The sequence below is a fragment of the Aptenodytes forsteri genome, unplaced genomic scaffold (assembly GCF_000699145.1).
Source record: "Aptenodytes forsteri isolate BGI_AS27 unplaced genomic scaffold, ASM69914v1 Scaffold158, whole genome shotgun sequence".
Classification (NCBI taxonomy): Eukaryota; Metazoa; Chordata; class Aves; order Sphenisciformes; family Spheniscidae; genus Aptenodytes; species Aptenodytes forsteri.
In genome coordinates, this window is record NW_008794601.1 from 1,198,908 (window position 1) to 1,211,111 (window position 12,204).

Genomic DNA, 12,204 nt, shown 5'->3' on the forward strand with positions numbered 1-12,204 from the left:
GGTATGGAATGTCCCTTTGGCCAGTTTGGGTCAGCTGTCCTGGCTGTGCCCCCTCCCAGCTTCTTGTGCACCTCCAGCCTTCTCGGTCAGTAGAGCATGGGAAGATGAAGAGTCCTTGACTAGTGTAAGCACTGCTCAGCAAGAACTAAAACATCGGTGTGTTATCACATTGTTCTTATACTAAATCAAAACCACAGCACTGTGCCAGCTACTAGGAAGAAAATTAACTCCATCCCAGCCGAAACCAGGAAACTATTTTACAGAAGGTAAACTGAGGCATGAAGCCAGCCCCAGAACCAGAAGCAGACATAAGCATGGCACCAATTTCAAGCATCTTCAGTGCAGGCATCCCCAGCTGAGTTAGAAGAGTAGAGACTCTTGCTACTCAGCACAGGGAAAGAACCACTCTTAGGCTTGTTGCAGCTTGTCCTAGGGGGAAACCTTTCCCCCTTGCCCGATCTGTGGGGGAAAAGGCTTTAAATGATGGTTGAACGTGCAGAATCACAAAGTGGCACTAGGGTTGTATTTGAACTCTAAGTAGCAGCTTTGGGGCTGTTTTCCTTATTCTTTTTATTGAGGCAAAGAGATGCTGGCTAAGTTGTTTGTACAATAACATGAATGCCAAAATATATTCTTTCCACTCCTACAAATGGAACCTGAAGTGGTCCTACGGGCACTTTAAAATCAGTGCGTGTAAAGCAATGCACAATAAAGAAATGGTCCAAAGCCAGATGTGTGGCTGCAGTGTGGGATGAACCAAAAAGCATCTCCTGCAAGAGCTACCAGAGGCACCTCTGCCATGGCACGTTGTTTGCCTTCTTGATTTTGTAGCCACAGCCTGGCATGTTTCTAAAAGCACCTACGCTGATGCTAATAATAGCCCACCTCCCGTTTGGATCCAGTCCTCAGGAAGGCACAGTGTTCCCTCTGTATCAACTACTGCTTCGTCTTCCAACCCGTGGGGCTGCCAGGCTGCGAGGAACAGGTACTCCCTTGCCTGGGTGAGTCATTGCTGTCCACTAAAGCAGGTAATGTTCTGGGCGCTAATGTGAAGATAAGTGAAAACTGGAGGAGGGAAAGTGATGATTTTAGCAGGGAAAAGATCCATAATTATTCATAGGGATGTCTCTCTCTCTCTGTCTGCACTCTCTAACTGAAAAAACAAACTGCTCAGAATTATTTTGAGCTGATTTGTTCTAGCTGAAGTTCTCAGCACAATTGTTTAGCCAGAGCTGGAAGGAAGGAGGAGATGCTGTAAGCCAGAATCTGATCTCAATTACCAGCCTATGAAGTTCATTCTAACTCTTTCCATGCCAAGGATGATTTGTACCTTATAACCTCCGATCCAAACCCAGCGTGGATATGCAGGAACATTGTGAAAACATAAGAGTCACAACAGTAAAACTGGGATCAGAATCTGACTCCAGAGTAGCTCTGCTCAAATAAAGTAGAAAGCTTTATACAGATTCAATAGATCTGCACATATGCCTTTTGGGCCAAAGCTTGTTACAATACAAAACCTTTCACATCTAAGCCACTGGCCAAATGCATAGATCTCACATAGTCTATGTTGGTACAATCTAGTGATGGTAAGCAAATGCCTTAATGACATTCCAAGGACTGGAGAATCTGATATCAGTAACTGTTACCAGTACTGTATTTACATTTAAAAAAGGGAAGATAAGCCTGCTTTGGGTTTTCCAGTAAGGGTGCTTCCTGAAATATTGATTCTAGCACCTTGGGGAACAGTGAGGTGACACATCATGTCTTGCAAACATAAGGATCCATCTAGAGTCAAACCTGTGCTTTCTCTGAAGACACCTGATGGAGGTGGGTTAGGCTTCTCCAGTAAGGGTCAGTCCCCCCTAGGCTGAACCCTGAGCACAGGGTCAACGTTACCAAGCCACAAGTGTCAGAGCACCGCACTGGCAAGGGGCAGGTCAGAATAAAGTTTATACTTATACTTATAATTAGTTTTAAAGGACAGTTTCCTGCACAGATGCTTTTATAGTCCCAGTACGCAGCCTTGGCAGGGTGTCTCCTAGAAAACACTGTCATCTATACCTACTACCTTCACCAAATGGTAAAGAGACTCAGTATTTCTGCAATATCAGTCATGCTAACCTGAATTACCCACTGGGAGCCATGGTTGCCCTGTAGCGGCTAGGGCATGGCATATCCCATTATCTGCAAATTAATAGGGTTGGACCTTTAATTCACGTGTTGATCCACGCATTTGAGTCTCTGAGCTTAAACCATGCTCCAGACCTATGCCCGAGCAATAAGATGACAAGGAAGTTTGCAAGGCAGTCCTCCAGGGACAGCACTCCTGACCCCAGGAGGCTGTGCACTGCTAGAGGATGGTAATGATAGCACAACGCTGACAGCATATGCTGCTTTCAAACACAAGGAATCGACTTGTGCTGAGACCAGGCAGATAATTCAATATTTACACAGGATTTCAACAGTAAAAGAATGTTGTTATGCCTTAAAAGCTTTTGGAGGATGAGATCCAAGATGGCACAGCAGGGCCATGGAACAGCTCCAAATTCTATTTCTTTGTGGTGCATTTGTCAAAATGAGGTGTTGATTCTGTAAATCGCTCAGCGAGCAGATGTTGCCCCCATTCACAACGCCAAAGCTCCCAGTAGCACTCCAACCTCAGGCTGCCAAGTGTGCCTTTGACCTTGTGGTTCAGTGAGGCTCCAGGAGACAAAGCTAAGGAGCCAGGGTTAAGCTGAAGAGTCAGCCCTAAATGTTGTAGCAGCCACTTTACCTGCGCTCTGCAGCCCAGCGCTGGGCTGGGATCAGCAGATTGACTCATCTCCTGGTTCTGCCACAGGATTCCTGCATAATCTGGGATGACTCACTTCATCTCTCTGGGCCTCTGTTCTCCAGCTTTAAAATGGACAGTGTCATAAGCAATAACACACCTCCTTTATCTATCTTTTGTATTAATGCTCCACACGGTCATGTTTGCCTCAGACAATGCAGAGCCCCAGTTTTGGCTGGATGCTCCTCTACTACCACTGCGTCATAGTCATAATAGCATGAATTTATAATAACCAAGTTGTGGTTCTTTTCCTACACATGCTGCAGGAGCCCCTTTCTTTGTTCCAATTTTTGAAGCCAGAGGCAGTTACAGAAAATCTGCGTTAGAAGATGATATGTGACAGGCCTTTGAAATCTGCCATTAAACTGCTATTGTTCTTGCAAATGTGTTTATGGACTTAAAGAGACAAAAACTACTGAAGGGTTTTAATCAGCAGCCAAAACCATGGGAAGCAACGCAGCAGCCAGGAAACCCCATCTCTTTACCTGGCTCTGCAAGGGAGAGGGTTGGTGATGGCTGGGGCAAGGCACTCTGCCTTTGTGTTCACCATTCCTATGGGTACTCCAAGTGCAAGTTCCTCATGGCAGGGACTCTTTCTTAATCTAGACTTCATGCTGGGCAAATGGGACAGTGGCTCTCATCCTAAATTGCTGCCATCAGACTAAGCCCAGCACCCTCTCTCTCTCTGAGAAGCTGAACAGGTACATTGCAGCCTCCCTCTTCTCCATGCTGCTTGGCTCATCGCTGTGTTTGTCCCCTAGCTTTTCCTTCCCCATCCCTCTCCACTTGAATTTTAATCAGAAGCAGCAGCTGAACAGAAGGTGCCATTTCCATAGCTACGGAAGAGGCATCGACAGCGAGAGGTGATGGAGAGGCTTTTACCCAGATGCAGTCATCATTAACATTCACCATAATAACCTCGCCTGCAAGCACAGCCCTACTATGGCAATAAGACGCTTGGGCTGTAAATCCTTGGCCAGGCTCGTCTTTCATCACAGAGAACAATACCTTTTGGGGTCACATCTCTAATCTGCCAATTAATCATTTTTATATGTGGCAATGTTTACATATAAGCAGAGACCACTTTAAACCACATACAGCTGTGCCAGTGGTTACCTTGGCTTAGGCATGGGTGGACAATATTTGCCCTTTCTGAGGTATTATGCATACACATGCACACAGACGTACGCAGCATCTGCCATCTGTGTCTTGCTCCTCCCATTGGACTGGTTTATGCCTCTTGAAACAACACTGTTTAACAAAGGCAGCCTCTCTGTATTTCTGGCTGTCCCACTGAGTTATTTTGGGATGCTGGGTAGGACCTTTCCACTCCATTGTCACTGTTTAGCTTGTGTTTTGCATGTCTTAAACCTTCTGTCTGTCCTCCTCAAAAGCTTAAACCAGAAATATTCCCTCCAGGATCTTCACAAAACCAATACATTGTTCAGGGGGGGAAAAGCCCCTTGTCATGCCATGGGTTTTTCTCTGTGGAGCATGACTCAGGCCCATTATGGTTTGTATTTCATTTCAGGTACAAAACCTAGTCAGTGGGTGACCCAAGAGGGCATGCAGGGTGTGTGGCATCTTTGGGGGACGTATTACAAGGGGACCAGCTCTGGCATTAGGTTGGGAGTCTCTCTGCAGCACTGGTTTATGCCTGTTACAGTGGAAATCTCCCCTGCAGAGCTCCAGCCTTGTCCATTTAGAGATTTCTACCCAAGCTTCCCACACAGCAGTGCAGGGTGAGGCGCCGGATGAATAAAATTGAATTTGAACGGGAGGGAGGGAATGCGGATAGGAGAAAATAACCCTTTGACTAATTTATGAGGCACGTTTATAGCTGTTATTTATAGATCTCTATGGGGGATTCACATTGTTCTCTACCATCTGACATTATTTGGCAGTTTAGTGGTGCCTGCAAAAAAAAATACCCAAAACCCAAAAAAACCCTCCTCCAATACCACATTTTTGATTAATAATCTTGAAAGCTCAGGGTGTCAGCAAGTCCTCAGGAAGACTGTCCCTGCTCTCCTCTAATAACTTATGGCTTAAAGGTACAAGGGCTTGATTAAAACTCTCATCATAGTAAATCAATGGTAGCTCAGGGAAAAGAGGTCCTTTCCCTCCCCCTTTTCAGATAAAGTTTACTCGCTTGTGCTTTTCTGGCATTTGGTTTTGCATGCATGCAAAAATATTAAATCAATGCTATCAGTAAAGCGCTCACTGGGTGTGCCTAGTTCTGTCCATGGCAAGCTGAAAGCATGCTTTTCTATGCATGTGCCTTCAACGTTATTTTTGGAGAGATTAATGGATTCAGGTGCAGTAAAAATAGTCTACTGAAAACAAACAAATTCCTCCTTAGCATACTGGAAGGGTAAAAAATGTCATCTGCATGAACACAACCTCAGTGATACCCATGAACAAGGCAAAGCAATCGTACCATTGCTGTGGCGGTTTGGGGCAGTGGATGTCTTGAATGACCTTGCCTGTTAGGAGCTGTTAATCCTAGCATTCGCCTCGGCTGAGGCAGGAGACACATCTGGAGATGAGCAGAAGAAACCTTCCAGCCCCAGTTATGTCTCTACATGGGCACAATATGTGGATCTAATTATAGGAGTGAGGTTCGCAGGAGGCTGGAAAATTAATGCTGATTCCTCCAAGCCTCCATGCTAGCAGAGTCAGGAAGGGCTCATTTCCATGCCTACCCTGATATCCTGTGAGAGGGAGAGTTTCTTCACTGTGTTTCTTAAAATATAAAATCTCAGGAGACTTCAGACTGACTGCTAAGCCCTGGTCACAGTGGAGCCCCCTTAGCCTCTGTAGGGTCTTTCCTGCACTCAGCAGTGAGGCTGCTGCAAGTTCATTAGAGGAAAGGACAAAATACAACTGGCTTAAAGCAAAAATGTGGGATGGTAGTTCATTACAGAATTGGCCCAGAGCCTGGGAAAGCTTGGCCCTATCACCAGACAAGCTTTCGAGAGGGCAGGAGAGCAAAGGGGAGCAAGCCACAGGGTCTTCTGTAGAGCTTTGGTCAATCTTCAGATAATTTGGGTCTCAGCCTTGAAATGTCCAGCTGGGCTGAGTCCTATGGGACTTTGCGTTTCTCTCTGACCAAGAGGTAATATGAAATGGCCCAGAAAGGAAGGCCACATTAAATCTCATGATGTGCCTGCTCTTTAAAGTATCACACAAAGCAAGCCGTTCCTCGGAATTGTCTAGCATTTGGAGCCAGAAGCCTGAGTGTAGCTGATGAGCTGTGACATTTGAATGTCATCTAGCCCCAGTCCAACCCCCAATTGCTGTTTGACTTGGCAACTGCCTTGCCCTCCCTATCCCTGAAATGCAACGCTCCAAGGTGACATCCACCTCCAAACCTCTCTACCTCTCCCGTGCTACATTTGTCTTTGTCCTACAGGGGGAAAAAGCTACCAAGAGATGCATAAATAAAACAGGACATTTTCCTGCTTAGTTGATGTCATTAAGGGAGAGAGATGCAGCAGTTTTCATCGTGTAACTTCGACTTGTAACAAAAGTCTTTCCAGAATCTGTAGAAAAAGCCTATGGGGTGACTCTGACGGGGCTCTCGGGGAAATCACTAGTAAAACTATAGCTTTGCCGCAGAATTTTGTGTACGAATTAAAAAATGCAATGAAAAACAGATGATTCCCTATCACACTTACAGCCAATTTTGATTTACAAAAAAAAAGAGATTCTTTCAGTTGTGTATGAACCAGCATCTGTCCAATCTAGGACAAAGTAAAATATGGCAGGTTTTGGTGTTGAAAAGCATAATCGATATACAAATGCCGAGGCCTGTGTACTTTGTATTTAAGTAGGTGCGTACCTGTTGTGGAGGAAGTAATCTGATTAGGAGGGAGAAAGAGCCTCATGAAGCGAACAGACATGCAGCTTAAACACGTGTAGCTGGTGCCCTCCTGTGGGAAGGAGCCACTTTGGAGGAAAGGGGCAAAGAGCCGGTGGTTTTAATGAGCAGAAAAGTCTCTGGGGACTTCGAATAAGACTGAGAGTGATAGAAACTAGAGCTCAGTTAGCAATTTAACTAATCATTTTCCAAAAAAACTACTATGTGATTTGCTGGGCTAGCACTGAGATAGTTTTACATATTATTTGAGTAGCTGTAATAACCACACGCCATTCCCGTATCACCTAACCGTTAGTAAACAACTGTTTATATTGGAACGCTGTACTCTGCTTGCTCCTATTTTAGGGACTGTTGGAGGACGAGATGTGGCTGGGGGGGGGGTGAAATTGAAATTTAAGTGTGTGAGCTTAAGTAAAGTTTCTGAACACTTGTCTCTGAAATCTGAATGAAACAAAGCAGAAAAAAGGGTACTAATCACCATGGTTTGGAATTGAAATTCAGAAAGCAGAACAAGCTACCATCTGACAAAGCTGTCCAGGTAACACTGATCTGTGATCTACTTTATTTATTCTTGCATTTGTGCTACTTTATATCTTAGGAATGTTTTGCATGACAGGCATTAAATATAAATGCCCTCAATTGCTGTATGGGGTCTGGCTTGCCCACAGATGCACGGATTTCTTGTCATCCTCTACATTCCAATCCTAACAATTCAACACTGTTGGTTAAATGTGATCACTCTTACACTCACAGTTTACATGGGAAAAATGAGCAATTTAAAACTTTTTTTTGACCAATAAGATTTACCACTTTTTAAAGCACACTTAGGGGAAGCAAATATTGGCCGTATTGGCAACTTAAAAAAAGGACTGCTGCAAAAAGAGGTTCTTCATTTTCCATATGCACTTACATATACCAGCAACAGGAATCCACACCCGTAGCCAAAACCTGAAGAACGTAGGCTCGTCGGGTCAGATCTTCCCACAGTTTTAGATGGCGTTACGAATCCTCTACAGGAACGCGGCCTTTCACCAATTCGGGCTAGCTGGACTGTAACTCAGATGAATAATAGCAAAGGGTCAGTGAGGGGAAGGCATCGCAGCCTTCGTCAGCACACATTAGCTGGCTAAGCTCATAAATATTCAGTGTGATGTTGGTTGCAGATCTATTGCTCTCATCAATCCATGGGACACGCTTCGTCTCTGCAGTGGGACGTGGCGGGATGTGGGGTAGAAGATGGCCAGAGCCACGCGTTCAGCTCAGCAGCTGAGCCACCCGGTTTCAAACAGCGCTACCATCCCAGAGAACAGTCCCACGTATGTCTTGGAGGGATCTTTCCTCTACTGTGGCAAGGCATAACAAGAACTACTGGCGAGAAATTAAAGACAGGCCAATTCAAATCAGAAGCAGGGAAAAAAATTAACCATGAAGTTGATTAATCTATGGAATAAATAACCAAGGGATTTTCTGCCATTTGAGGCTTCGCAAGTCGGCACTGAAAGACTCACTATAACGCATCTGCCAAGTTTTATTGGTTAATAGCTGAAGAAAATGCTTGTGGAAAGAACAACACACTCAAGTACATAGTGGTAAACCCAGAGTGAGAGTGCCAAGGCTGTAAGTCAATCACAACTCACTGGAGGTAGCAGAGGGCATGGGAGACAAAACAGGTAATCTCCTCTAATTGTAGAGCAGTCAGTTGGCAGAGTTTGCAGTTTTACAAGAAGAAAGAGGAATAGGAGGAGCAGTAGCAAAGAGGGAAATTATTCTCCTGCAGATACGAGCCAGCAGCTAGTTCTTGGAAAGAGATGGTGGCACAGCTTAGTGCTGAATAGAATTAGTTATTATTATTTTCAAGAAAGAAAATTATTTGGTTTTCTCTGGTTTTGTTTTTTTTTTTTAAGGGAGAACTTTTCCTGCTACTGCAAAAACCCAACACAGAGCAAAAAATCTGCATGGTTTCCAGGTTAGAGAGGAAGAATCATTAGGGGTTTTTTTGTAATTCTATTTTTTACTATTTTCTCAATGAGAAATGCATGGAACAACTAATATGATAAACCAAACAATTGTTCATTCTTTCCCTCTTTTCCCCCACTCCACCAGTAGCTTCTTATGCAGGGAACGACTGCACAAAGCCAAAAGCCAAAAAATTTGTTAACCGCAGAAGAGTGGCAGGAAACGGCAGGGAAGAAACAGAACCAGTTCAGAGGAAGGAAAACCCTGCCATTTCTTCAAATCTACCTCATCTCTGCTCTTGGACACCATGCTTTTGTGGAGAAAAGACAAAATCTGTTTAGAAAAAGAATGCTTGGGGTTTTTTTTCCTGTAACTAAATTGATAGATAAAGTTTATGGCTTGCTCTGTATTTTATTATAGGAGGATATCTTGTTAGGCTTAAACTATAACAGAATACACTCAGATGATTCATATCTTTTTAACATTGAAATACTATCCAATATATTAATATAATCGAGAGGATATATGCGTATGTCATCTCTCTGTCACAGTAATCATAAGCCCTGTGCATGTTCTACATTTATTACATCCTACATCATTCTTAAGATGATCCATGTGCCTCAAGGGAGTTTGCCATTTTCATTTTTGCATGTCCTGCTGCCACCTAATGGCAGGGAGCTCAACCTTCCCTTTTGTGCTAAAAAAGGGGAGAAAACCGGTTCTGAGGCTTCCATCCATGTAGAGCAAGCAGCTAAAAGTACTAAACGCTTTGATTTTTAGAGTCATTAAAATCTTGGGAAATTTAAGTTAATTAAACTTAGTATTAATTAATAGGATTTTTGTCCTGCGCAAGCTATCTGGAGTCATATATAGTACCTTAGTTAGGGCCGTGATACCATGTTTCCAGCCCATGTGAAGGTGCCAGTCATCATAACCCACACTAAGGTTTACCCAAGAGTGGGTTTTTTTGAAGTGCGAAGCAACTAGGTCCGTATCGCCAAGGAGCCTCGGGGGCCTATGCACTCGGACACCTTCAAATTACCGTGGTGGAAGGTATTAAGCTGCAGAAACAGTTTTGAGCCTGCAGGAAATACAAAATAGTGCAAATTAACTTTGCTGCAAAACCTGTTGGGTTGGAGAGAGGTACATATATATGCTTCTATATATGTATATAGAATATACATACAGCTGTAAATGAGTCCTAGGTCACAGAAGCCTTGGCTTTGAAAATCCTGTGCTAGGTCTTGGCACACGCCGAAGCAGGACAGCTGAGATGCAAGGACTAACGACAATTATTGCTCCCAACACCCTGCCACTAAGGAATAAATCAAGCCACGTTGTCCTCAGCTCTGATAACCCACCTCTCCTCACGAGCTGACAGCTAGTCACTGAGTCAAATTCATCATCTACTTACTTTCTTCTCCTTTTAGCCACCAATTCTGTATCAATGTTAAAATCAGATTAGGTCTATATTGGGTTTTACATGCATGGCCACAGACCAGTCAATGGGAGGCCTGCAGAGAACCAAATCAGTGCATACATAACGAGCCATGAGCTGGGCCTCATTGCTGCCAGCATAAGGAATTACCTGGATTAACGGGTTGCCAAAATACGGCTATTCTTGTGCTCTTCTGTAGCAGCCAACCAGCACTGCCCCACTGACCTGAGTATCTTCCTGACATTTCTCACTGGTTTGGTTCCTCAGTATACATTAGCTTTAGATCTGGCTGTTGATGACTTCTCCCTGACCTCGAAAACTTCTATACGCTTCAGTTGATATTTTTTGGCCTGTTCCAACATCGACCAGGTTCACTGAGTCCCTGGAATTGATTTCCTGGGGAAGAGGTTTCTTTCTTTCCAATTTAGGTGCTGGAGAAAGAAATAATGATAGAATAAAAACAAATGGAGTGTCTGCAGATGTGTGTTAACTAAACACCAGTGCTTTAGGCTGAATGCATCTTTCACTGAGGTATGATTGTTGGGACAAGCTAATAAATCCTATGCACAGCTACCCACCAACACTGTTCTAAGGGATTTGATTGCATATATGCTAATATCTAATTTAAGCTGCCAGTAGCCAAATAACTGCATGTCATTGGTGACAGAGCCACGATCCCCACATTAACCAGAAGTCTTTTTATTAGTGGATGACCATTGCCCCCCTCAACAGATAAAAAAGGAAACCCTCTTAAAACTTCCCACTGGATAGGGGTGCCAGGTTTAAAGCTGTGTGGAGAAAGCTAGTTGCATTTCACAGAGTGCTTAAACATTTGATTTTGTTCAGATGAGGAACAAGAGCTAAACATCATTGCAAAGTCAGTTGCAAACTCCAGCTGTGCACGGATTTGGGGGAAGACCACCGAGAGGGTTGATCTGGTGGATGTAGGGATGCAGCAACCAACGGTCCGAGCGGCTGACAGCGATGCTGGCTCTTTCTGAGCCCTTCCCACGATCCGATGCAATCTCACTCACAGCATCTCTGCGACACAGTCAAACCCAACCACCACCACCGAAAGTTTCACTGGCATTTTTCCAGCCAGCTCTAACACTCCCCATTCAGTTATCTGTGTGTGGCTTCTATTTACAGCTGTACTTTCTCTCCCCTCCTCCACCGCTGTTACGAGGGTCCAAGTAGAAACACATTGGAGGGCTGAGGGCTATGCCAATAGTTTTAGCTTCTTTTTTGCTCGCATTTCATCAGCGATCTCTGCAATGCAGAGCCAGGAGTTTTCAGGCAAATGTCTCTGCTTTGCCAAATACTGCCTTAAACAGACAACTGCCCTGAGAAGAGGCTTGCTTTTCTCTAAGGAAATTACACTGTGGACCATTGATTCCTCTTTACCAGCACCATCTTCCAAGGAACCGTGGCTACTGTACATCTCACTCCTACACAGGACTACCATCAGCCTACATTAGCACCGATTTCAGAGCTCAGTGTTTTTATCTGTTGAAGGCACCAGCCAAGGTACGCAGTTACACAGAACACTTATCACCTTGAGACACAGATGCACCTAGTGAAACAACAACATTTTGTCTTTATTAGGAGTTCCCATGGTAATATAACACAGAGTTCTTAAGGAATAAAACACAAGACTTGGGGTTGGGGTGGGGATTTTTTGCCATTGAGACAATGGTCAAATATCAGTACTTCTTTTTGTCTACACACATGATCAGCTTTAGCACTTACAGCTCCTCCACTCATGGTTCACAATCACAAATCCAAGGGTTAAATCCAGCTAGTATTAAATCCTACTTTTTATTTTTAGAGCTTCAAGTCACTGCGGTTAATTAATTAATTAAGTCATCGTCTTTTTTTTTTTCTTTAAGCATTTACATATGACAGTCATTAGGGGTTGGGGTGGGGATTTTTTGCCATTGAGACAATGGTCAAATATCAGTACTTCTTTTTGTCTACACACATGATCAGCTTTAGCACTTACAGCTCCTCCACTCATGGATCACAATCACAAATCCAAGGGTTAAATCCAGCTAGTATTAAATCCTACTTTTTATTTTTAGAGCTTCAATACAC